Source organism: Canis aureus, chromosome 36 (genome assembly GCF_053574225.1).
Source record: "Canis aureus isolate CA01 chromosome 36, VMU_Caureus_v.1.0, whole genome shotgun sequence".
NCBI classification, from domain to species: Eukaryota; Metazoa; Chordata; class Mammalia; order Carnivora; family Canidae; genus Canis; species Canis aureus.
Genome location: NC_135646.1, coordinates 6,710,592 through 6,736,446, shown reverse-complemented (window position 1 = coordinate 6,736,446; position 25,855 = coordinate 6,710,592). Strand labels below are relative to the sequence as shown.

Sequence of the window (25,855 nt, the reverse complement as noted above, 5' to 3'; positions counted from 1 at the left end):
CATCAAGACCACCAGGGCCTCAGGGACATGAGGTGTTTGGATTTGGAACATATTCCATCAGTCTAATTGCTGGTGAAACCTGAGGTGACACGAGAGAAACTGATCAAGTGTCTGCTGCCCTACTTGCCTCCCCTCTGACCCTACACACCAGGTTCTCCTTGCTTTATGGGCTTCTAATGTCACCTCTGTCTGTTCCCCCACCACCACCTCATTTTATGGTTGCTACGATGACAAGCTTCTTTCTGTTTGTTGCTCTTAACCCAAGGATAGGGTAGCTTCTCTACAGAATACTCTGTCTTCAAATGAAAGTGCTGTTCTGTCTGGTTCAGAAGGAAGCCAGTGCACTTGCAGAGGCCTTATTCCCCCTTCCCACCAGTGTCCTGAGCAAGAGCAGCAAAAAAAAATAAATAAAAAAAAAATGCACTTCTTCCACCATAACTTACTGAGTTCATAGTTCATCTCAGGGACTAGGGAATAGCACTGAAAAAATCTACTCCAGGTCCCTACACTTACAGAGTTTAGGCTCTGATGGGAGGGAGAAGTATTACATAAGCCACCTTGGCAAAGAATCAAGAGTTATGATGGGAAAAGTATGCAGATATATGGTATCCCAGAACAGGAAGGTGCATTTAGCTCCACCCAAGAAGGAGGCTTCATAGGAGTCCCTAGAAAAATACCCCCCTTCAGGACATTTGTCTCAGGGAAATGCCACCTTGTAATGAGACTCCTTCTGGTCCCCAGAATGTTCTCTAAATCAATTAAAACTATAGCCTTCAGTTTTTGACAAGATGATATATCTCTCTTAAAGTGTTGTAGCCAGCATACTACTTTTGAATTTATTAGAATATAGTTGGCTTTGGCAATATTTAAGAATGTTTATGATTATCTGTAAAAGATGATTTAGCTAAATCCTAGCTGCTCTGGAAGAGTTCAGCATCTGAGAGGGAGGGGCCTCTCTCTGCTCCTGTCATGGAGGATGTGCACTCATTGTTTATGTCATTGCTACTATAGCTGATAGAAGCTACTGGTGAACCTGCCAAACTTCCCCCCAACCAGGCAAGTTAGACCCAAAACCCTATGGTGACCTGCAAGTGCTGAGACACCATATGCCCTTAACACTGAGTGATTGCATTCTGCCCAGAAGTCTAAATATTCTTTCCCACGAGCTAGGGACTCCCACTCCCCTTTCAGTGGGTCCACTAGAGACGGGAGATGACAATAAAACTTACTTTTGCTTTGTTCAGATTTGATGAGCCTGTCCCTTCTGTAGAAAAGTCACTTAGGTAGAGGAAAAGAACTTGGTATTAGTTTCTACCTTGGACTTAGGAAATTCCTCTTTCACTGCAGTTAAGTAAGACTGAGAATCCAGGCAGGCTTTCTCCAGGAAGTAAAAGTTACCTGAAGAATGGGCAAGTGCCCGGCGAAGGCATAGAAGAGATTGTTCATCCTGTATGAAGATTCGGATCTCTGAAGCACAGAGACCACAGTGCATGGAAGGCACTAAACAGGGCTGAGGGCAGGGGTGGGACAAGCTGAGGAAGTGAAGCCTGTAAGTAATGCTAAAGAATTTAGAGTTTATTCTCAGGTCAGGGGGAAGCCAGAGAGGAACATGAAGTAGAAGAGAGACATGATGGGATTTGCTTTTTAGAAAGATCATTTGGCTACAGCATGGGGAAGGAACTAGAAGGGGACAGATTGGGGACAGTAAGACCAATCTGATGGCTATGACCAAAGTCCAGAACAAGAGAACAGGAACCTGAGCTAGGGTGGTGGTAGCAATCATAGAGAAAAATAGACACATTTGAGGGCTGATAGAAACCAGAATGACCTTGATATATTTAAAATAGATGGTGAAGGAGAGAGAGAAGGCAAGGCTGCCTTCCAGGTGCCTGACTTGAGCACCTAAAGTGATAATAGAATCATTCACTATGTGTTATAGACTGATTGTTTGTGTTCCCCCAAAATCCATATGTTGAGTCCTTGGCCCTCCATGTGATGGTATTAGGGGGTGGAGCCTTTGGGAGGCAAATAGGTTTAGATGAGGTCATGATGGTGGAGCCCCCATGATGGGATTAGTGGCCTCATAAGAAGAAGAGACACCAGAGCTTCCTCTCACCACTATGTGAGGACACAGTAACAAGGTGGCCATTTGAAAGCCACGAAGAAGTCCTTCACCAAATCTGCTGACACCTTGATTGTCACAGACTTCCCAGGCTCCAGAACTGTAAGAAATGAGTGCTATTATTTAAGTCACCCAGTCTATGGTATTCTGTTATAGTTACCTGAACTCACCTAAGACCCTGTGGCACAGAAGAAGAGGAAGAACAATTCCAGTTTCAGATAGGAACAAGTGCAGGTGGGATGCTGCCAGAAGTCCAAGGGGTTGAGTAGACAACGGGGATCAGAAGAGAAGTCTAAGCTAAAGATATGGGTTCTGGGCAGTACATCTGGAGGACTATACCACCATGGCATGGATGAGGTGACCAGGGAGATGGGGGAAAGTGTGATGAGTCCTGGGGATACCAACATTAAGGGAGCAGAGACCTCCCTTTGCCCATAGCACTCAATTACTAAGGTCCAAAGTGAGGCAGAGTCCAATGGCCACACACTGAACCACAGGCAGGTGATCTGAGCATATAATCGGCCTTACAAGGACTTTAGCTTGTGGCCTATCAGCAGTGGTACCTAAGGAACCCCCGTCTATGAAAGGGCCAGAGTTACACCGAGGTTTCCTATATACATCCTGTGGGTTTTAAAATGCCCCCCAGCTATGAAGTACTACACTAATAGTGATTCTCCCTGTGATCAGAGCTACCTAGCATCCTCTCCCATTTTATTTTAAGATTTTATTTATTTATTCATGAGAGACACACAGAGAGAGGCAGAGACATAGGCAGGGGGAGAAGCAGGCACCCTGCAGGGAGCCCGATGCAGGACTTGATCCTGGGATTCCAGGATCACGACCCGAGACAAAGGCAGACACTCAACCACTGAGTCACCCAGGCATCCCATCCTCTCTCATTTTAAAAGGGGAGACGTTACTTGTCCCGGTGAGAATGGAAAACACTAAAATCATTCCAGATCTTCTGATTTAGGTTTTACTGCGCTGTCCCTGTCCTCAGAAATTACTCTTCATTGCTTCTATATGTTTCTGTCAGTTTATTATTTTCTAGACATATGGATCCTCTCCTTTAGAACCCAAAAGGAAAAAAAAATGTTCAGCTGAAGATGCAGAAAAATACAGCATGAGGGAATTTCTCAGAACCATTCCTGGAGACCTAAGATACCCTTCTCTTGCCACTTTGGCCTGTCAGCTGCTGCCCGGTCTGGGATAAGATGGGGAGCCTGAAGTACAGGCTGTGTCTGTCCCTGCTCCTGTCTCTTGTTTTCTATTTCTGCTTCACACCATCACAGATAATGAAAGTCGACTGGCTGTTGGGTTTCCTTTTGCTCTGCCACTGTCATTTCCATTTGCTGGGTCTCATGCCTTTTTAGCACAAAGTTGTTGTGTTTGGGTTCTAATTTGCCAGGCAGTGATAAATTCCAAGAAAAACCTATTCTTATTGAATTATTTTTGGAATGTTATGCAAACATGTCTAAATTATGTGGCAGCCAATTCTGCTCTAAGATCTGGTTTGACTTCATGTTAATTCAAGTAGGGGAGAGAAAGAAAGAAACAAAAACCCAAAATGGTGACATGCCATCTTTCATTCTCTAAAAGGATTATATTTTTATGTCTACTCCTCTGATGCAAGGGCCTAAGCTCCTTTCCAGAATGGCTGGGTAGTAAAGGCCACATTCCAGTCCTTGTTCCCCCTCATGGAATATGCAGAGGAAAAGCTTCCCACTTCAGTTCCCCAAGAGAAGAAAGGCTGAAATAAGCAATGCTGCATGTAGGGTAAGGCTATGGTCTCCTTTTTAAAACAAAACACAACAAAACAAAACATTGAATAGGACTTCTTTCAGCAAGTCTGAACCTTAATCTAAGCTGTCTTATCCAAAGAACTTTAAAAATAAAAAACAAGTAGTAATGGCTATTTCCACCCTGTTCTCTATCACCAATTCCAAGAGACAGCTCAGTTGAGAACTAAGCTCTAATTTCAGTAAAGCCAATACATTTCTGATCTTGGAGGTGGACAACCATTCTCTTTCATTTCCACTTCTAGCCAGAATCTCTCTCTCTCTCTCTCTCTCTCTCTCTCTCTCTCTCTCTCTTGCTCTCGCTCTCTCTCTCTCTAAATGGGGCATTCTATTCCTCCAGTCACTGTTAATTTTGGAACTTGCTAAAGCCTGGAGCCACTGATGGCCCTTGTCACCAAGGGGTGTTTATTTGAGATTGAAGCCAGGACAGGAGGGTGGACAGTTAGAAAGTGGAGTGTGTAGAGTCCTGACCACATCATCTGAGCTCAGTTTCAGCCCATGCCTGATCCAGACCTATTCCGCTGGACTCTAATACAAGAACCAGTAAAAGTAAGAATCTCAATTATGATGTGTTGCAAGTCTCAATGCATTCTTTTGGCAAATGGAAAAGACAGTATACTGAACTTTTAAGTATATTCTATAGACATCTGGTATTCTAAAAATCTAGTCCATAATATTCTTGCTTAAAATGTCACTATGTGCTCAAGTGGCTGACTACACAGAACAGAATTAGCGAAGAAGAGGGACTCAAATCCTTGAATTAAAACTTTTATTGCAACAGCACCAATGGTTCCCATTGTCAGAAGATTCCAATCAAAACTCCTCACCCCAGCTCTACCAGCTGGCTCCAACTACATTTTCAGCCTTATCCTTCGACATCCCTTCACATTTCCCATTCCCTGGCCAAGAGAGCCTGGTCTTCACTCATCCTCAGTACTCTCCTATGTCCTTGCAATCATAGTGCCCTTTTCAGGATGCCTCCACCCAGCCCCACCCCACACAACTCTACCCCTCAATCCCAACCATCTGCAACCACCCAGGGTTCACCTTTTCCAATATCTTCCCTCAACTCCCAGTCTGCTTCTAAGAAACAATTCCTTTTCTAAATCCCCAAAGTACTTTATCTAGACCATACTTATGTTACTGGATAAGTTCCCATTATGCATCACCTCAGATTTCCCCAGTTCTAGGGTGCTTCAGGGGGCCAATGTTGCCTCAGTTGTCACCAAGCAGCCCTGTGTGGCCTCTGACCAATTTCATATGAGTACAATCCAACAGTGACTTCCTTCATGTCTCTCTTTGGAACCCCTAGTCTTCTATTTTAGTGGAAGTCCTGTTGCTACTGCGGCATTCAACCCAATGGGAGATCCATGAATCCATGAAACATATACATTCACAAACCTATAAGTGCAGGGACTTAATGTCTCCTGCAGTGAAATTCTGGCCAATAAGAGACAGGAAACAGTGAATTATTTCTCCCTTCTCCTTTCCCAATCCCTCATGTACTTTCCTGGGTCCTGGCAGTTCAGTTCATAGGCTTCTAGAAAGAAAGTCCTATGCAACTGAGCCATTAGTTACACTTGTTACCAAGTGGTATCCTGCTCTGCTGCGTAGAACATCTTCTTACCATTTGTTCCCCTTTCCTTCCTCACACATTTTTCTCCTCATTCCTCCTTTCATAGGTCTGCACTCCCCATTAAAGAAGTAGCATGATAGCTTTTGCATCTGGTTCTGTTCTCAAGAGTCTACTCAAACCTATTACTTTTTATTTTATGTCACGATTGCTTATGCACACAACCCCACCTCACTAGACTACGTAACTATTGCAGGTACCTTCAATGTTTTCTCTCTGTACTACAATATCCCCCAATGAGTGCCTGGAATACTGTCAGTGCTCAAGAAGTGCCTACATCATGAATGAAAATAGACTTTGGAAAATGCTCCATCAATAGGCGCCTGAACTGACATACCCAATATGAAGGGATACCAGGGGAGTCTGATCTTACATTATGACTTCTGTTCTCCAACCAATGACTTGTTGTTGTTGTTTTAATTTAATTAGACAAAATATAGTACATCATTAGTTTCAGATTAGACTTCAATAATTCATTGGGTTCATATAGCACCCAGTACTTGTGAATAATACTGAAGGCTGTTGGGTGCCCTGGAGCACAATCCAACCAAAGGATGTTTTTTTTCCTCTTTCCAGTACAACAGTGTGTACCATAAGACAGGATATAGAAAATCATTAGTTCAAACTCCTGGAAGAGAAGGTAGCAAGCCACAGGTAGCAGATCATAGGAAAGATAACTGGATTTTTCTTAGTTTTGTGAATTTAAGGCCAGCCGGTGTATTTCCCCATTCCTCTGGGGAAAGAGTATAAAGAAACCTTAATGGCCTGATACCTTTCACAAAAATGCAGAGGGGAAAAGTGCTGAAGAGCTCCCTGAGCGAGGGACCTTGTTGAGACATATTATGAACTGGATGTTTGTGTTCCCTCAAAATTCATATGTTGAAATCCTAACCCTCCCCATGATGGTATTAGGCAGTGGAGCCTTTAGGAGGTAATGAGGTTAAGAGGGTAGAGCTCTCATGAATCAGATGAGTACCTTCATCAGAAGATACACAAGAAGCTTCCCGTCTCTCTGCTCTCCACCATGTTGGGAAGAAGAGGCCATCTGCAATACAGGAAGAGAGCTTTCACTGGTCCTGGATCTACTGGCATCCTTATTTTAATTTCTCAGCCTCCAAAACTGCAAGAAATAAATTTCTGTTGTTTGAGCCACCCAGTGCACAGTATTCTGTTACAGTGGCCTGACTAGAACATTAGGAAGACTGGGATGGTCCCAGCTGAGATCTGCTAGGAGTCAAGGATCCACAGCCTCTTAAGGAGAGAATTTGCCTGAATGAACTGGAAACCCCTTCTACCAACCTCTCCCTCGACACCACCACCACCTCATCACCTCTAATTACAGCCTTTCTCACATCATCAGTCATTGCGGCTGGAACCCTGGTGCCCATGTGTGGCCTCAAAACCTCATATCTTGGCCCCCAAGGGCACAGAGTGCAGGTAATCAGTCTGTACCCGGGGAACTTTTAAGAAAGGCACCTGTGGAAGGAGCTAAAACAACACATCTGTAATTGGGTAGACAGTATGCTCCAGTTTTCCCTCAGTTTTGTATCTGGAAATAAGATTGTACACTTTGGACTGTGTCCCTGGAGTTCTTGGACCTTAAGAGAGGAATAGTAGTCTTCCTGTTAATGAGGATTTGACCAGTTAATTGCAAATTACAAGAGGTGACCACATTCTTAAGGTGATGAAGTGGTTCCTTCTGGTTGTCCCAGGACTTGCTAAGCTGTCTGCAAGAAGTACACTCTGTTCACCCAGCCTTTCTAGAGTTCCAGGTGTAGCCCTGGCTTGTTGGAAAGTGTGACCCATGCCGAGAAAAACAAAACAGGAGATGGGCAGAGGAGAGCAGAGGAGATGAGTAATTGTACCTGTCAGAAAATGAGGATAATGGCTAAGGCCACATGCACGGAAGCTCTGAGTTCTCCAGAGAAAAACACGAGTGCAAACACGAGGAATGATTTGTCCTCCGTCTCCCCCAGAGAAGGTGGAGTTGATCATTTGGGCCTGGTGATCCGTTTCACCTCCCAGCCAACACTATTAAAAGTGCCTGCTCACACTTGGTGGTAAGCACAGGCATTTCACAACTCCTGAACTCCTGCCTGTCCTGCAGATATGAGCAGCTCTAATTTTGCAAAATGTTATTTTTAAAACAACCAAATAGTTCCAGGCTGCCCCCACTGCAGCTCCGAGGAAGGAGCTGGTTGTTTCACCAAGTCTCTGGCACCGAGGGGCTTTGCTATGGATATCTTCGTTCTACTGTCATACCATCTTGATTAAGATTAATTGTTCCAGTTGAAGTGAGTCACTCAGAAAGGATGGGAAGGATGGAGGGGAAAGAGCAGTTTGCCTCCCCCCCCTCCCCATACACACACCACTTCAATGTTTGTTCTGAAAGAGCCAGAAGAATACAGGAGTGAAGCAAAGGAATTTAAAGTGTGGAACATGTAATAAAGGACATCAAGTGAAAAAGCTGTTACAAGCTCCGTGTTTATCTTCAGCTCAGTGACTTTCAGGAGAGCGTGCACTTGGCTAGTAAGCTTGGAAGATGTGACTGTTCCCTGCCAGTGGGAGTCTTGACCTGAACTCTTCAAACCCCGGCTGACCTCATTGAGCCCTATCTACCCTAAATAACAAGGCTCAGATGTCCTTCTTTTGACAGACTCACACACACATACACCCAGATGTATACATTGGGAGCTCCAAAGCCCATTTTTGGATGCAGAAGACATATACGACCAAGGAAGAAGCTGAACAAGGAAAAAAATACATAACCACTAAACTCAAGACCTTACCACAGAGGCAATAAATATTATTTATAGAACAACTTTGACTTAGTGGGCATTAGCAAAGATTTGCTCTCCTGAGTCACTTCTCCAAGGCTTGAACTTGCACCTCCCCTCTGAATATGTCTCCCTGGCTCTAAGATATACCCCAACTCCCTGCAAAGCCCCTTAGAGTGCTTTATTGGTAAAGGGCCATAGGTAAAGAAGCTCAGGCTACTTTGGGAGTATTTATAGAATACATATAGAGATCTCATCCCTAACTCAGGATCACAACTCTCGGTCCAAATGGAAAACATCTATCATCTATGCTTTTTTTCTCCAACCCATTATCTCAACAAAAGGAAGAAAGGTTCGGCAAGGAAAGAAGTATGCAGTTTTGCCAATTTTCTACATTTAATCAAGTTTTCATGATCCACCAGGAAGAGAATTGGGCAGGTGTTGGGAGACTGAAGCGCAGAGCCTAGAGCCCACAACAGGTATACTTGATATCTATTGGCGAAGGAGTGAATGAACGTGGGTATGAATTTCAGCCTATTAGTTAACCATTTGTGTGGCCTTAAATAAACTACTTCTATTTTCTGAACCTTCGATTATCTTGTTCAACAGAGGAAACTAGAGCCTGTCTTCTAGTTCAGGTATTTCTTTCACTGCATCCAGGATCTTGGAGTTGGTACATCTCTGGAAGGCTGTCTTGACCTTCTTTTACCTTGAAAAGTCCATTTTGAACCATCCCTGTTTTACATATACATCTTGGTCTGGATGAACCTTGAACATTTAGCCCTTAGTTTTAGCCCAAGCCCACCCAGCGGCTTAACTGATGCCTTCTCTGGGTTCTAGCGGTTTTTAGTCAAGGGGATGCCATATCTATTTTCATCAAATTCAGGTTTCTGCAGCAACTCATTACCCAAACAGTAACTCATCTGAATATCCCCACTGCTATGCTCCCTGTATACAACATGCCACAAGATGATTGGTGGTAATTCAAATTCATTGCCTGCCCGGGAAGTTTGTGTGGGGTGGGTAACTGGCTGCATCCTCAAGTTACAGAGAAGATACTTCTTATCCTTAAATGAAAAACCAAGGAATGTTATCATAATTTTGTCTGTCTCAGTATTTGGTACCTCTGTAAGAGTTATTCCTCTTACCCAACCCAGGTTTGTCCATCCTTAATCTTGTTCTTCTCTCTTTCCCACTCTTGCTCTCATTTTCTGTCTCAAACTCAGAGAATTGGAAACATTCCAGCCATATGAACACAGATCTGTAATCTTGGCCAGAGTTAGATAAATGGGCCACATGCAGGTGACAGTGGTCATACAGGTTAAGCCAAAGGCTCAGAGCTTTAGTCCCATATTGTCCCATTTGTTCCCTGCCAATTCCTGCTACCCCTTCTGCCCTGGTCCCAGACCTGCTTCAGAACTAGAGGATATCAGATGAAGAAATCTCAAGATCCATTCCAGCCCACTGTCCTCCTTTTATAGATAAGGAAGCTGAGACTTAAACATATTTAAAGTGGCCTGCCAATCACAAAGCCGGCACAGTCCAGCCATGTCCCTCAAGCCTCTTCCTGTCTCTCTTCTATCACCTCAAAGGGATTCACTTGATCACCCCTATTTCCATAGGACCTTAGGCTTCTATTTCCAGCTGGAAGTCTTTTGGCAACAATCTTTGCTAGTGACCAACCCAGACTTCCCTGAAATGGAAAATCAGGAAGCGCTTAAGCAGGCAGGATGGCCAATGGATCCACAGAGGAATAAAGGGCCCAGAAGGGAGGCCATTGTGACCCAACTATTTTGCTTCAAAGCCAGGGAATGCTGGGTATTTTGCTTTGTTTTGCTGGTTTTTTTGTTGACCTTTCCCCTTCATTTGTGTCTCTACTTAGTTTTGCATGGGAAAGAGAAGGTCAAGGATCTGGGAAGGCAGGGAAGATATTTTATTGGCCAGAAATTGGCAAGGCCTCATATTCCTGCTTCATCAGCATGCCTGACCCATTGGTTGGAGATGGGTCTTTACCTCTTAGCTCCTCTTGGGCCCTGTAAATTCACGCTTTTTAATTTTTACAGAGCAGTTTATAGGCTGCAAAGAGGGGAAGCTGGGGGGATCTGTTGTCAGGGGCTGCACTGAGCAATGAACCATCATTTTGGTGTTCTTTTTCTTCCTTCCCTCTGTGAGTCTTGTAAATAAGCATTTAGACCCTCTGAGGGAGATGGGAAAGGGCTCCTTGGGGGCAAGACATGAAAGAGCAGAAGGGTCATGAAGGGGTCTTCAGGAAAATCTGAGACACTGGTCTGTCTCTAATCAACTTGGTTATTTGAGGGGGGCAACAAACATTTAGCAGGTCATCTTCACAACCCACTTTGAACTGTCCAACTTACAAGGAGAAGGGAAATGTGTAACCCAATGATTTAAGCCAGAACAGCTCAGCATGTTTCACAGTTCACATTTTTTTAAAAAGTGCTTTGGGAGGAATGCAACCTAAAGAACTAGAAACGATAGAATTCTCTCTCTCTCTCTAGAGTTACTCCCCAGAGGATCATAATTGACAAGCAACATCACACGGCAGTCACTTAGAGATGATAACTGATGAAAACCAACCAAGGCATAAATAACAAAGAATTGAAGCTAAATTTGAGAAAAATGTAGGCCAAATAAGCAAGGGGTAGGGTTAGTTACTAGAATTTTATTTATCAATATAGCAAGTTATGAAAAAGGACTAAAAGGTTTTTTTTTTTTTTAAGCATCCCCACCTCTTTGAAGCTAGAGAACCCAACCAAAAGAAAAGGGTTAAAGTAATTGAGGAATCACGATGATGATCATCATCATCCTGCCCCTTGGATTAAAAGCTTATTAGGGGATCCCTGGGTGGCTCAGTGGTTCAGTGCCTGCCTTTGGCCCAGGGCGTGATCCTGGAGTCCCGGGATCGAGTCCCGTGTCAGGCTCCCGGCATGGAGCCTGCTTCTCCCTCTGCCTGTGTCTCTGCCTCTCTCTCTCCTATGTCTATCATGAATAAATAATAAATACAATCTTAAAAAAAAAAAAGCTTATTAGGGATCCCTGGGTGGCGCAGCGGTTTAGCGCCTGCCTTTGGCCCAGGGCGCGATCCTGGTAGGCCCGGGATCGAATCCCACGTCGGGCTCCCGGTGTATGGAGCCTGCTTCTCCCTCTGCCTATGTCTCCGCCTCTCTCTCTGTCTCTCTCTGTGACTATCATAAAAAAAAAAAAAAAAAAAAAAAAAGCTTATTAGATCCCAGGCCTGTTATAAGCACTTCGCATACATTATCACACATCATCTCCCCTGAGATAGGATGTCATTATCTGCCTCTTACAGGTCAGGAGAATGTGAGGGGTCTCTCCCCTATACCCTGAAAATGGAAGGCAAAGAGAAGGCTTGAGTCAACATTAGCAAAACACTGCCAACCGCAGCTGCCACTGAGCCTACCAGGCACAGTAGGTGCAGCGTAGAATCTCTTCTCGGTGCTCCCTTGATTTCTACTCCTAAAGGCCCTTGAGTTTTTCACCGGGCGGGGGGGGGGGGGGGGGGTGTGGGCTCAAGGGAGCCAGTCATTTTTTATGTCTGAGAAAGGTGAGGAGGGAAGAAAAAAATACTACCATAAAAGCAAACTGGGAAAGCTAGAACTGGAAAAATTCTACTAGGGAAACATAACATGATTAAACCATAGATTCTTCTGAAAAGAGGTATGTGTGAGGAGTGGATCGTGGTGCTAATAAACAGCACACACTTGGAATCTTCAAAGAAGCAGGAAACCAGACTCCTTCCAAGGGCAAGGTGATGCATTTAGAGGAATAACACCCCAGGATTGTCGCAGGCAGCCCGGCTATATACAAGGCAAGGCAAAGGGCCAGAATGCATGTACTTTCAAATCAATTCGCAAATCCCTTGGATTATCAAGAATTTTATTTGCCTTTAGAGTGAACCAGCCTTATACACCATAAACATTTCATTCAGGCATTAAGTTCTGGGTTCTGCATCTCATTTACTTAGCACTGCTCCTGCAGTACTTTTCTTCAACTGAGCCTGATGCCGTTAGGCTATGATCTCCAGTTACTTAAAACCGAAAATGGCTTTCCATATTTCACTTACTGTTCCACGCCTTCTCACGTTTAAATACGGATGCTGTGGTGTTGTGGGCAGAATAATGACTCCCCAAAGCTAGTCCATGCACATCCTAATCCCCCAAACCTGTGAATATGCCACCTATTGTATCAAAGAGGACTTCGTCAATGTGATTCAGTTAAAGACCTTGAAATGGGGAGGTTATCCTGGGTTATCCAAGTGGGCCCAATGTAGTCACAAGGATCCCTAAAAGATGGCGGGTAAGGGCAGGAGGCACAGTGAGAAAGATGTGACAATGAGAGGAGAGGTCAAGCCTTGTATCCTCAGCAGACCCTACTGCGTCTTCTCTTACAGAGAGGACCAATCTCTTCTGCGTGGTCGCCTCCTGTGTCCTGTGCTTCACCTTCCCAGCAACCATCACCACCACAACTAAAGATGGTTTGTGTGATTATTTGACTAATGTCAGTGTCCTTTACTAACACACATGAAAACAGGGACCACGCCAGATTTTGCTTCCTTCTGAATTCCCAGCCCACAGCAGGCACTCAATAAATATTTGTTGAATAAATGAGCAAATGAAAGGGCGAACAGGATCTAAACCCCCTGTGGTTCTGAGTATTCTTTAGTGTGGGTGGAAACACAGCAGTCCATGAGGTGCCCCACTGATGTGCTCTTCGCTTTTTGTTTTCCTATCTTGCTCCAACCAGAATATTTATCTTCACATATGGTCTTAATACATCTCTGCTGAGGGAAGAGCATATCTGTAACTCTAATCAATGGCTCATAGAGTTTGTAGAGATGGAAAATTTCCTTTTTCTATATCATGATTTGTATTCAGATTATTCTGATTCTAAGTCTTGACCCCATTGCCCCATCCATGTACAATGATCTCTGTTGTTAGACTGGAGATTCCCCACTGTTTTCCTCCTCTCTAAATATGAAAGACCATCCACTTATTCCAAGACTGAGGTCCTGAGCCTGGTTTTGAAATATCCCAGGGGGATCCCATTTTCAAATCATCAAAACAAACTTTATTGTAATTCATTTCAACCTTCTTGCTCTCCTGCGCATATTTTTAAAGGAAGTTGTGGATGAGATGACAAAAAATAAACAATAGTTACAAATACTGGAAAGGTAGATTTACTTGGCTCGGGCAGCTACTGCACGTCAACTATGTGCAGAACTCTGAAATTAGGTTTTTTTGGTTTTTGGTTTTGTTTTTTTTGCATTCTCCTATTTGACCACTTGTATCAGTAGACCAGTTAGAGTAGTCCCACATTTGACCCTCACCACTCGCCTGGGAGAAAGACAAGGGAGGTGTTACTCATCTCTTTAAGAAATAACGTAAATAACGAAATAAGGTAAATTGCTCACTCCCTGTTTACCTGGGAGTTTCATCTTTGCTTTCCTGGTGCCTCCCCAGCTAACATGTAGTAGTCCTGGGTAAGTATTTTTTGAAGGAATTGATGAATGCCTGGCTTCTTTATAATAGAAGTATTTCAACTGACTTTCCCAACATTACCCAGTTAGTCAATGAAGAGCCTTAGATTTGCAATCTTGGCCATCTGGTTCCAAGCACAGTACCCTTTCCTCGCTACAGTCAGGAGAGGAATCCTGGAGAAGGATGAGGGATAGTGGGGATAAGAGGTTAGACACTGCTTTGTACAGAAAGAGTCCTGTGTGGATGGGGAACACATAATGAGGAGTTTAAGTCTCTTTGGGCAAAGAAAAGTAAGGACAGAAGCTGGAAAGCATTTAGTTCACTCTGTCAAGCAGAAGGAAGAGTATAGATAGATGACGGACACAAATAAATGAACGGCGATGTCCAGAATCTTCTCCCTGCCCCAGCTGCAGTCCCATAAACCAGAGAGGACCCCAAAAACTAAGTGAAGTGGGCACACTCTGACGTGGCACTAGGTCCAACCCAGGGGGTTTTATAGCTCTCAGGATGTTTAAAGAAGCAAAAGACCTGGAGGATTTGTATTTCTAGCCTATTAAAGAAAGTTTATTTTAAAATATTTAACATTTCTTTATTAAAGGCATACAGGCAGGATATAAGCTCTATAAACTTTCCAAGGAGAGAACATTGCTAACATTCCAAATAGAGAAATTACTGCCTTGTGTGAGTACCCAGTCTTGCCTATTTCACTCTACAGATGGCCGCATATGGGATATTTTTCTTACAAGATCATAATGTATAATGAGCTTTCGAAAATTAAAATTGTAGCTGGATTTTTCTTACTGCCTCATTACTATACTAGTTAGGAAGGAGGTTCGTGGTTAATTCTCAGGGCATGCTTGCCTAAAGCATTCCCTGTATTATAGGCAGGGCTTTGCAATGCTCCTCAAATTATATTCTGTGGGATGTCAGCTGGGGCTCCCTGTCCTTCAGATACAACCCATCCTCTCAGATTTGCAGGGTCTGGAGTCAGAGTACTAATGGAGGCGTCTGTCCACACCATTACTCTTCCCATCCCATCAATACCAGAAGGGCCTCACATGTATGAATGTAGTCATCTTAGGCTCCAACACTCAGCTTATATCCACATGTCTGTTACCAAATCTCCTTAGCCACTCCTCTGGCCTAGAAGTATATAACTGGTGGGGTGATGCTCTCTTCAGAGGGTCCTAGGCAAGAGACCTGTGCAGACCTAGGAAACCAGCTTGAAACCATTTGGGCTGGAGATTCCAGAGTCCTGTGAAGGGCATGTGTCCCAGATGTGCATATCACTGACTCTGAAAACTCCTTACTCCAAAGGGAATGTTCCAGTTGCAGGAGAGCCAGGAAGGGATCCTCTGAAGTGGAGGGCCCAGAATAAGGACCTTGGTCACCTGGATCTGGAATAAAGCTAATCAGACTTAGGCAAACTTAATTCAAACTCCCTCTAAACCCAAAGCTTCATGCATAACATCTCTTATTTTCTCAGAATGTATGTATTCATGGTCCCTTAATCTCCAGCTGAATACAATTTCTGCTTTGCCTCACACCAACCCAAACTTGAAATGCCACCACCTGACTTATTTTTAGGAAAAACTATTCTTGCACCAAACACCATATTTTTAGTTAACTCTACTGAAAACCTGCATGTCGAACAGCTCTCTTTTTATATCCCCATCCTTCCAAGGAGCAAAATGAATTCTATTCCTATATCACAGAAAGATTTGGGAGTGTTGTGTGTATATAAGATTGCAATACATGTGTGTCTATACACAAACGCACACATAACTAAAGTTCACTAGAACAGAAACAGATACATGCGATTCATCTAAGTCAAATTAATTGCAGAACAATCAATGAAGATCCGCAGGTCACTGAAGATCCCCTGGGCTGCTGATTCCTCTGTCCTAAGTCCCAGTTAGAGTTAAGCTTCCTTTGGACTCCACAAAATGTTTCTGATGAGAAACACCATTACCCAATCACTACCTTTATTTGAGCTAGCTAGGATTTCCATACCTTGCAAAAACTACTGGTTTGCTTTTCATGGTTTTTAAATGAGACTTAGAGAAATTGTGGCTTGCCCAAGGCAAGCATCTACTTACTGTTGGATGACAAATAAAATAGTACACATGACTACAATCTCTGTGTTCTTTCCCATTTACTCACTTAAAGTCCCAAGTTCATTAGATACTATAGGAAACCAGGTCATGGTTTAGCAAATATCCACTGCCTCTCTGACCCACTCCATGGGAGGAGTGTAGATCCCTACTTCTACCTTCCATCCCAAGAAGCAAATGCCTCAGTTAGCCACTGATCCAAGGACTTGCAGAAACACATAAGGTAGATATGCTCAATATACTGCTGGCAGCAAGCCCAGCCAGATCCAGTTTTAGATCATCTGAACTCTAGACAACTTGTAGGTACATGAATTAAAAAAAAAAAAACTGCTTACTTCTGTGTACCCTGAGCCTTGGGGTGGTTTTTCACTAGATTTTTACATAGATTTAGCTCTTATACAGGTACATAATCTGCCTTCCAAGATACTAGAAGCAACAGGTCTACCAAATGTTTCTCCTCTGAATAATGGGAGACATCAAGAATTTTAAGAAACAAAAACAGATAAACATAGGGGAAGGGAAGGAAAAATAAAATAAGATGAAAACTGGGAGGGGGGCAAACCATAAGAGACTCTTAACAGTAGGGAACAAACTGAGAGTTGCCAGAGTGGAGGTGGGGAGGGATGGGGTAACCGAGTGACGGGCATTAAGGAGGGAACTTAACGTAATGAGCATTGGGTCTTGTAGGCAACTGATGAATCACTAAACTCTACTTTTAAAACTGACAATACAGTATATGTTAATTAAAATATATCTAAATAAAAATTTAAGAAAAAGAAGTTTCCTTGCTGCAGGAGTGCTTAATCTGAAAGCCAATGGCACACATTGTGGATTTTCTGTTGCACGTCAATTCTGGTACCAATATTTTTATTAGTCAGCTTTACTCATTTATGCTGTAGCAATAAGCTATTCAAAAATCTTGGTGGCTTACAACAACAAAGTTTTATTTCTCACTGACCTTTACACTGGCTGCAGCTCTTTATGGATCTTCTTCATTCTGAGACCCAGGCTGAAGGAGACGCTGCTCCCTGGGAAAGAGTGTGCTTGCAAAAGAAGGAAAGGAGCAACACAACCGGGTGATTCCTTTGAAGGTTTCTGCTCAGACACAGCCTGCAACAATTCTGCTCACATTCCATTTGCCAAATTCAAGTCCCACAGCCAAAGCTGATCTATGGTGTGGGTATGTGCAATCCTCTCAAATAGGTCAAGAGTAACTAATTGAGAACAGGAACACCACAGTACCCACAAACAGTAGCCTCTTTGTCATTCTTCAAGAAGGAACTCAAAATGTCACCCCTTCAGTATCACTCTGTGGGGACATCTCTCTGTCCTTTCTCTCTACAGCATATGTTGCAATGTGGAGACTTATAATAAAATACTTTCAGGACAATGTGCCATGTAACCTTACTACTTAGGGAACATTTTGAGGGCAGGAACCATCCTTTATTTTATTCTATTTCCCCAGTGCTGAACACAGTCCCTCAAACCATATAGATACATGGTTCAATTAATGCTTTTTAAAAAATTACACAACATGGACCCAATCATGAGATCTAAGGGATATTAGGAGATAATTATACAGAAAGAGAGGAAGACCAGGAACTGAGTTTTGCACTTTTTAAGTTGATATCTGTATTTTTATCTATAAGTAGATATAAAGTAGACAACTAAATTTGTAAGCCTCAAGTTTGGGAGACATGTCCAAAGTGGAAGTACAGAGTGGCAGTCATCAGCACATAGGTGATGTCTAAAGCTTTGAGACGCGGTGGTATGACCTCGGGAGAGAATGGAGAAAGAGATGTTCATGATGTAGTCCCCATTTCTCATCTCAGTTCTTCACATGCCTAAGTCAGAACCTCAACTGTTTCCTTGGATGGGCCCATTGATATCTCTCAAATGGGTCTCCTGGGAGGTCAGTCTTGAGTGACCATAAGTTTCTCATCAGAATGGGAGTGTACACTCAGTCTCAAAATGCTGATTTCATCCTCTTTGTACTCCGAGGGCTATGGCAGTATAGGGCCGGGCTCTATTCTTAGAAAGATCTTCAAAGGGCATTTCCTCTCTGCCTTGGGCTCCTACTTCATGTGTTATCCCTATCATATGTCTGCCACGCCCCGCCTCCTCCTCCCCTATTCACCACATTGGTAAAATGTCAGACTTGGATTGAATAGGCAACATGAAAGATGCTTTGCATATACTATCTCATTCCATCGTCACCACGACTTGGTGAGGTAGATAGACATTGACCCAATTTTACCGATGTCCTATCTGAGGCTCAGAGAGGTTAGGTAACATGCCTAAAGTCACAGTTAGCAAAGGGAGAGACTTTTTTTTTAAAGATTTTATCTGTTTATTCATGAGAGACAGAGAGAGAGAGAGAGAGAGAGAGAGGCAGAGACTTGGGTAGAGGGAGAAGTAGGCTTCCTGCAGGGAGTCTGATGCGGGACTCAATCCTGGACCCCGGGATCATGCCCTGAGCCAAAGGCAGATGCTCGACTGCTGAGCCACCCAGGCGCCCCAAGGGCAAGACTTTTGAATGGTATCTCTCAGTAAAGATTCCATGCTCTATGTTCCCTCAAACATAAGAAACCCTTGGGTGTTGGTCTACTAGAAGGAGATAGTTATTTTTTGAAACTAAAGAAACACACACACACACACACACACACACACACACACGATAGAAAGCCATGATAGAAAGAGATAAATTTGGAATTTAAAAAGAACTCAGTGCATAGCTCCCTACCTTCTTAAATAGATGATGAACAACATAATTTAATCATTCCTTCATACATTTATTTTTTGTCTGCTCCCTGCCCTGGATCATGTCAAGAGCAGTATTTTAATATTAAATTTATTTCAAATTAATTTCTGTCCTTCAAAATTCTAACGTGGTTGAAGGGAATAAGAAAGTCCCATGTGTTCACATACATACACATATATGTATGAAACAAGGAAAGATCATATTAGGAGGAATGGGGTAATTTTACACATTGAAGCCTTTCTAATTTGGAAGGCATTTTTCCGTACATTATGTCGCTTGGTCCTCACAATAAGTATTATTTCCCAGGTGAAGAACAGAGGCTCGGTAAATTGCAATACTTTGTTGGAGATTACACAACGCTACATGCTATAGATGGGGAACAAAACCCAGGTTCTAACCCAGTGTTCACAGGGTAATGTGATGCTGACTCAGCACAAGTAAAAAGTCTCTCTTCGTCTTTAAGACTTCTGGGGAAGGAGACCCTACTCCCTCCCTCTGCCACCCAGGACCTCAGCTCCTCGGTGGAAATGGAGTCCTGGTGTTCATTTTTGCTAAGCCAGGCTGTTGGGTTTGGCTGGGTGTCACCTGAGGGAGGGGTGGCAGGCAAGAGAATGTGTCTACTTTGCAGCTCTTGCCAGCCCTGGAGAGCTAACATTTTCTAAAAGAATGCCGGGTTCTCAGAAACACTATTGATAATGAGGTTGCTCATTTTTAAAATGCTGTAACCAGATATTCTAGGAAAACAGACCTGGATCCAGGGGCGCAGCCGTGGTGTTTGGGTTTAAGGTCGGAGGCAGTTGTTTAAGATGAGCTTGGAGCTGGCCTGCCGACCTGCCACAGGACTGAGACAAGCCTGCACAATCAGCCCATTGTGCTCATGGGGAAGTCTCAGGGCGCCTCGGAGCCTAAACCTGGCACATTTTAAAGTGGGCTTTTCACCTCCTGGGACCCTGGTGAGAATGAAGTGTGAGCATGCGTGTGTGTGTGTGTGTGTGTGTGTGTAACCAAAGGAAACCAGCCCAGGGATTACATGGAATCCTCTCAAGCCTCAGTCAGACTTAGAGAACAATGCAAATGCATTTGGACTGAAGGAGAAAATCCAAAGCCAACGGGGAACAGAGTGGCACAGAGCACTCTCCCAGGCATGGCAAGGATGCAGTTTTCCCAGGGGCAAAGTTGTGCTTTGTGTGTCTCCCCGCAGCAGGGCAGAGGGCTCAGCAGACTAACAACCAACAATTCACACACCATGGACAAGACCCTGGCTCTGCTTAGGGAGCCACAGTTGAGGGCCGAGTGGACCACCAGTAGGTCATGTGGTCCCCTGGCTCCTGGACCATATTCCTTCCTTTATACCTCTCACCCAACAGGCATGGGTCCAAATGTTGGACACACTCTCACTTATATTTAATTCTCACATAGCCCCAAAGGGTAGGCTGTGGTAAGTATCCTTATTTTACAGATGGGAGACAGAGACACAGAGAAGGAGTCTTGATAAGTAGGTAGAGGAGCCAAGATTCCACCCTTAGCCCCAAGCCAAGCTTCCAGTCTGGATCCAAACTACATTCTCCATCCCCAACCTGGACACATAGTCTCTCACGGAGGTCATGCTGGGAAGGTTTCTTCCTTTTCTCTCATCTAATATTGCCAGCAAGGGTCAGAAACCAAGATGACCTTCCACTCTAGGACTTGTCTTAGAGTCCCTAAAGGCCACCACCTCTTAGCATTACATTGCCAAGGGTTTTAAAAACCTGCTAATCCTTAAAAGTTTACCAGCCTTAATCAAATAATAGACATCTGGTAGTGACATTTGCTATATCTCTGAAAATTAGGATATACTCAACTGTTCTATTTGATCTGGGTTCTGCTTGTAATTGGTGCTCATCATTTTGTAGAATCTAATTTTAAAAGTCATTTATTGAGCAGCCCAGGTGGCTCAGCAGTTTAGCGCCGCCTTCAGCCCAGGGTGTGATCCTGGAGATCCGGGATCGAGTCCCACATCAGGCTCCCTGCATGGAGCCTGCTTCTCCCCCTGCCTGTGTGTCTGCCTCTCTCTCTCTCCTCTCTGTGTTTCTCAAGAATAAATAAATAAAATCTTTAAAAAAGGAAAAATACTGTAACATTAAAAAATATAAAATAAAATAAAATAAAATAAAATAAAATAAAATAAAATAAAATAAAAAGTCATTTCCTCAGGAGCTATATTCATTGCTGGTAAAACTGGTAAAACAAGGACCCAGTTCTTGAAACAATGATGGGGTAGAGTTAAGGAAGAAAGGATTTTTCTCAACTGTAAATTTGGCCTCTAGATCACAATGTACCTAGGGTTTTTCTTTTTTTTTTTTCTTTTTCTTTTTCTTTTAAACCATTAAGATCTTATTTCTCACTCAGTATCTTGTCAGCCTGCTTGCCTTGAATCTCTCCACACCCTTGCTCTGGAGATGCCAGGTACAAAGTCTCAGTGGCACACAACCTGCTGAGGAGATCGCACCTTTGCACACCCACTCTCTGAACACACTCTCTAACCTCCCACACCCTCCCCTTCACCTTAACTCCTGCTAGTCTTTCAAAACTCCATCACCTCCCCCAGAATCCCTTCCCTGGAGAGCATCTTGGAGGTCAGGTATACTTTCTGGTGGTTCCTACCCTATCCTGTGTCAACTACTTGTATCACAACACCTGTCACCTTGAACTATTGTTGCATGAATCTTTGTGGCACTGTGAACTCCTTGAGGCAAACAGTATTTCATTTACTCTGTACCCTTAGAGTCTGTCACCATTCCTGGTACATAGCAGATACTTAAAAAAAAAAAAAAAAAGTTTGCTGAGTGAATGTGTCACATTTATAAACCCACTGCTTAAATACAGATTTTGGGGGGTTGTGAAGGAACCAAGATATGACCTTTCTAAAAGCAAATCAAATATGATGTTTACAATGATACATAAGGAGGGGCTGCATTAAGTTAATGAGGAGGCATATCTTAAACCTAGTCTTTGCTTTTATTTTAGTTTTCATATCAGACAGATTTTCAAAATTCTATAGTACAAGGGTCAACACCATAAAGAACAAACAGGGTTGATCTTAAGTATTTAGAAGGCAGAGACAGATTGACTATGGGTCACACCAAGCACATGCTTGTAGAGTGTACGCTGACCACAGAGTGCGAACATTGAGCCATCATAGAAATAGATCATATCTATATTTATTTATAGCGCTATAGATGGGTACGTAGATAGATACAGCTTATTGTTATATATAATAATCCAGAGGAAAGTCCTGAACTTAGTTTCAACATTGACAGCAGTGTCAATAATTAGCAAACTCATGAATTGGGGCCATGTTTCTATGATTCCTGATAATTATAATCACATCTTTGTTTGAATTGAGTTATCACAGTTTATAATGCTTATTATTCCCTTCTGGAGTGTGAAGTTAGGTTTCAAAAGCCCTTGTTAAACTTTGGAGAACCCTCTGGTCCATTTATTATTTTTGTTTCTTTGATTCCCTACTGACTGTTCTCTATTTTTACCCTTTCGAGGATAGAGCTAGTGCCTCCATGGAGAAGGGGGCTGAGAGAGGAGGACTGAATCCAGACAGAAAAGGGACAGAGTCACCACACCATTCTTTCTAAAAGCAAGAAATTAAAAGTAGAAAAGGTAGAAAGGGATAGAGTGCATTGCATGCATGCATGCATGTGTGCGTGTGCATGCGTGTGCGTATAGAAAAGAGCAGAAAATCCAGCATCAGGAAACCAAGGTCTGCCTTCCTCTGCCTCTCCAGCCTTGGAGATTCTGTCTGAAATACAGCTGGCATTCACTTCTCATATACTGAGCCTCCTGACCTTGGCTGGTACCCAGGTCTAAACTGCATCTACAGCATCCAAATAGCTAATTTGGAGTTGGGAAGGAGGCAGAAGGCAGGTAGGAATTAAGGAATGAGAAGGAAAAAAGTATCCAAAACTGCAAAAGTTAAATTTCCTGCCAGGTGGCTTCCAAATCGTCCAGCAGCTTTATTCAAGGCTTTGAAGTTGTAAGCCAGCAATTTCCAGATCTGTAATATTTACCCTGCAGTCTCCAAAAACAAAAGTTGACTGTGTTCCTTGAAGTCAATCTCACCAGCATTTCAGGATGACAGATGGAGAGGTTGGACGAGAGTTACTGGATGACCTGAAACTCCTCCACTGTTCAGGAAGGTCTTGTTTCGCCTCAGCCTCTCTCTCTCTCTCTCTCTCTCTCTCTCTCTCTCTCTCTTTCTCTCTCACTTATATATGTAAGATGCATATATGTCCTTTTAACTTTGCTCAAGCTTTAACTTTAACTGCCCCTGCCCCATCAACAATTTCTGCCCCCCCAATCCAATCACCTGCTACATTATTCATCAGTATGCCAGGCACACACCTGTCAAGAATGTAATAGTGTTCAAGTCAAGAACCTAAAAAACTCTCTAGCCCGACTTCCTTTAAGTCAGTAGTTGACCTCTGCCACTTATATCCATGGACTAAGAAAAGAGGAAGAAAGAAAGAAAAAGAAAGAAAGGAAGGAAGGAAGGAAGGAAGAAAGAGAAAGAAAGATAGAAAGAAAGAAAGAAAGAAAGAAAGAAAGAAAGAAAGAAAGAAAGAAAGAAAGAAAGAAAGAAAGAAAGAAAGAAGTTTAAGAAATTTAAAAGGTGGAGCCAATTCTACAGATGAGGCAGGACTTTTGGGGAGGGAAAATGGGTGATGGGTGAATGAAAAATTCTGAAACTAAAACAGACTGAGGAAGAGAGAACTCTATCCCAGGCAAGCCTTGACAGATGCTTGTCACTTACCTTTCTCCTTCCCGGTCACCCAACCTTCTTTGCCCCTTCAAATCAGACTCATCTTTTAGGATTCTATGAATGTTGTTGCCACCATCACAATCATTCAACAAATGTGTAGGGAGAACTTACCATGTGCCAGGCACTCTTCTGGACTTGAATTATACAAAGTCTTTGCCCTGGTGGAGCTTATACATTACTGGAAAAGTGAGATGATAAATAAATAAGTAAATAAATAGATGGTGACCCATGCTATATTAGATGGTGATCTATGTTGTGTTACATGGTGACTGTGCTATGTTAGATGTTGATTTCTGCTGTGTAAGATAGTGATCCCTGCTGTGTTAGATGGTGATCCCTGCTGTGTTAGATGGTGATCCCTGCTGTGTTAGATGGTGATCCCTGCTGTGTTAGATGGTGATCCTCATTGTGTTAGATGGTGATCCCTCATGTGTTAAATGGTGATCCTCAATGTGTTAGACGGTGATGTATACTAAGTTAGACAGTGATCCCTGCTCTGCTAGATGACGATCCATGCTGTGCCAGATAATCATCCCTGCTGTGTTAGATGGTGATCCCTGTCATGTTAGGTAGGGAACCTTCATGTGTTAGATGGCGATCTATACTATGTTAGATGGGGATCCCTGCTGTGTTAGATTGTGGTCCTGTTGTGTTAGATGGTGAGCTGTGTAATGTTAGATGATGATCCCTGCTGTGTAAGATGTGATCTATATTGTGTCAGGTGGTAATCTCTACTGTGTTTGATGGCTGTGAATGTATGTATTCATGCTATGAATACAAGTGAAGCATGATGAGCAGACTAGAGAGATAGGGGTGTATGGGTGTTATTTGTTGCGTGGTTGGAGAGCTGAAAGAACAAAAATTAAGCTGTATGGGAGAAGAACATACCAGCAGAAAAGAGCAGAGGTCTTGTGGTAGGAAAAGAAAGACCAACTAGGCAGATTGTTTGGACCATGGAGGAATTAAGTAGGAAATGAGAAAGAAAGAGAGAATGAGAAAGAGCAAGAAGCTGCGTGATAGAGGGCTTTAGGAGGCCTTCGGCTTTAACTCTATGTGAGATGGGACCTGTTAAAGAATTTGGAGGAAACGCTAACATGATCTGCCTTCTGTCAGACTGAGATGCTGTGTTGAGAATAGACTATTTAAGGGGAAGAGCTGTAGCAGCAGACAGGAGTCATTTTTCATCTGTCCAGAAAAGAGATAATGGTGGCTTGGACCAGAGTGATGTTGGTGGAGGTCGAATTCTGGGTGTGTTTTGAAGGTAGAGCCAACTGATATAATTGCTGATGGATTGAATGTGAAGAATAAGGGAAAATGAGATGTCAGGGATGACTCCTACATTTTTGGCTTCAACAACTGAAAAGAGGGCCTCTCAATCCTCCTCTTGTACTTTAGTTAATATCAATATTATAAAAGTCTAATAACAATGTAACATGTGGGTATCTCTTCTACTAGGTGCACTGTCTTAATTTTCAAGTCTTACTATGCTGAACCTCTAGTGAAAGTCATGTACTCTTGCCAATGAGAGGTAAACATACAAACAAATTAATACAAATATTTTCATTCAATGTCAAAGGTTTATTTATTTCCTGAAGCTCATCCATGGGTCCCCTGAGTGGCTCATAGATCCAAGATTTCAAAATGCAGGCACTAGATTTATTTATCCTCTTAATAAATTATTATCAAGCACCTAGGTTTCTGAAGACTTTGAAGATGTGCTGTGACCACATCCTAGAGTCCCTTCTCATGGAGATACCAGTCTGATGTGGGAAACAGATGAGATGTTAATAAGCAAATAAACAAGTAAATAATTACAACTTGTGAACGGAGCTATGGAGAAAAAAACAAAACAAGGTGACATACTCTGCTATTACAGGGCGTATTAGAATAGTGCCCACTCAGGAAACAGAGGCATCCAGGTATCATAATCAGAGAAAATTAAATACAAGAAGTATGTTGTACACATGATGGAAAGAAAAAGGGCTATGAGAACCGTCAGAGCTTAGTAACACAGGAAGTCCTCTGCCACCCCCAGGGCTGGAGGGCAGTGGAAAGAGGTGATATGAGCAGAGCCCAGAACCTGGTACTGTCTGGAAGCTACAATCATAGAAGGGTTGTTTCTCCGTGGAAGTAAGAACTAGAAGTGAGGGCCGATCTACTGGGAGATGCCAACTCAGATAAAGCAGAAGAGAGAAAAATACCCTGGCTTCTCCCCACCCTCCAGGATGCTACTAGTGCCTCCCATTGGCCAAATCTAGCCAGAGCCCATTCCCTGTGATTCACAGTGGAATGGAAATGAGCAGGGAGCAATCAGGTGGTT

The 25,855-nt window shown here is 43.0% G+C and overlaps 1 long non-coding RNA gene across 1 annotated transcript in view; it reads right to left on the bottom strand.

The window, feature by feature from the left end:
- Positions 1-17,375, bottom strand: part of LOC144305860 (uncharacterized) — a 75,341-nt gene extending 57,966 nt beyond the window's left edge. The window contains exon 1 of the long non-coding RNA XR_013372883.1: positions 16,920-17,375. This is a non-coding gene — a long non-coding RNA (uncharacterized LOC144305860). The remainder of the gene's footprint in view (positions 1-16,919) is intronic.
- Positions 17,376-25,855: the final 8,480 nt, after the last annotated feature.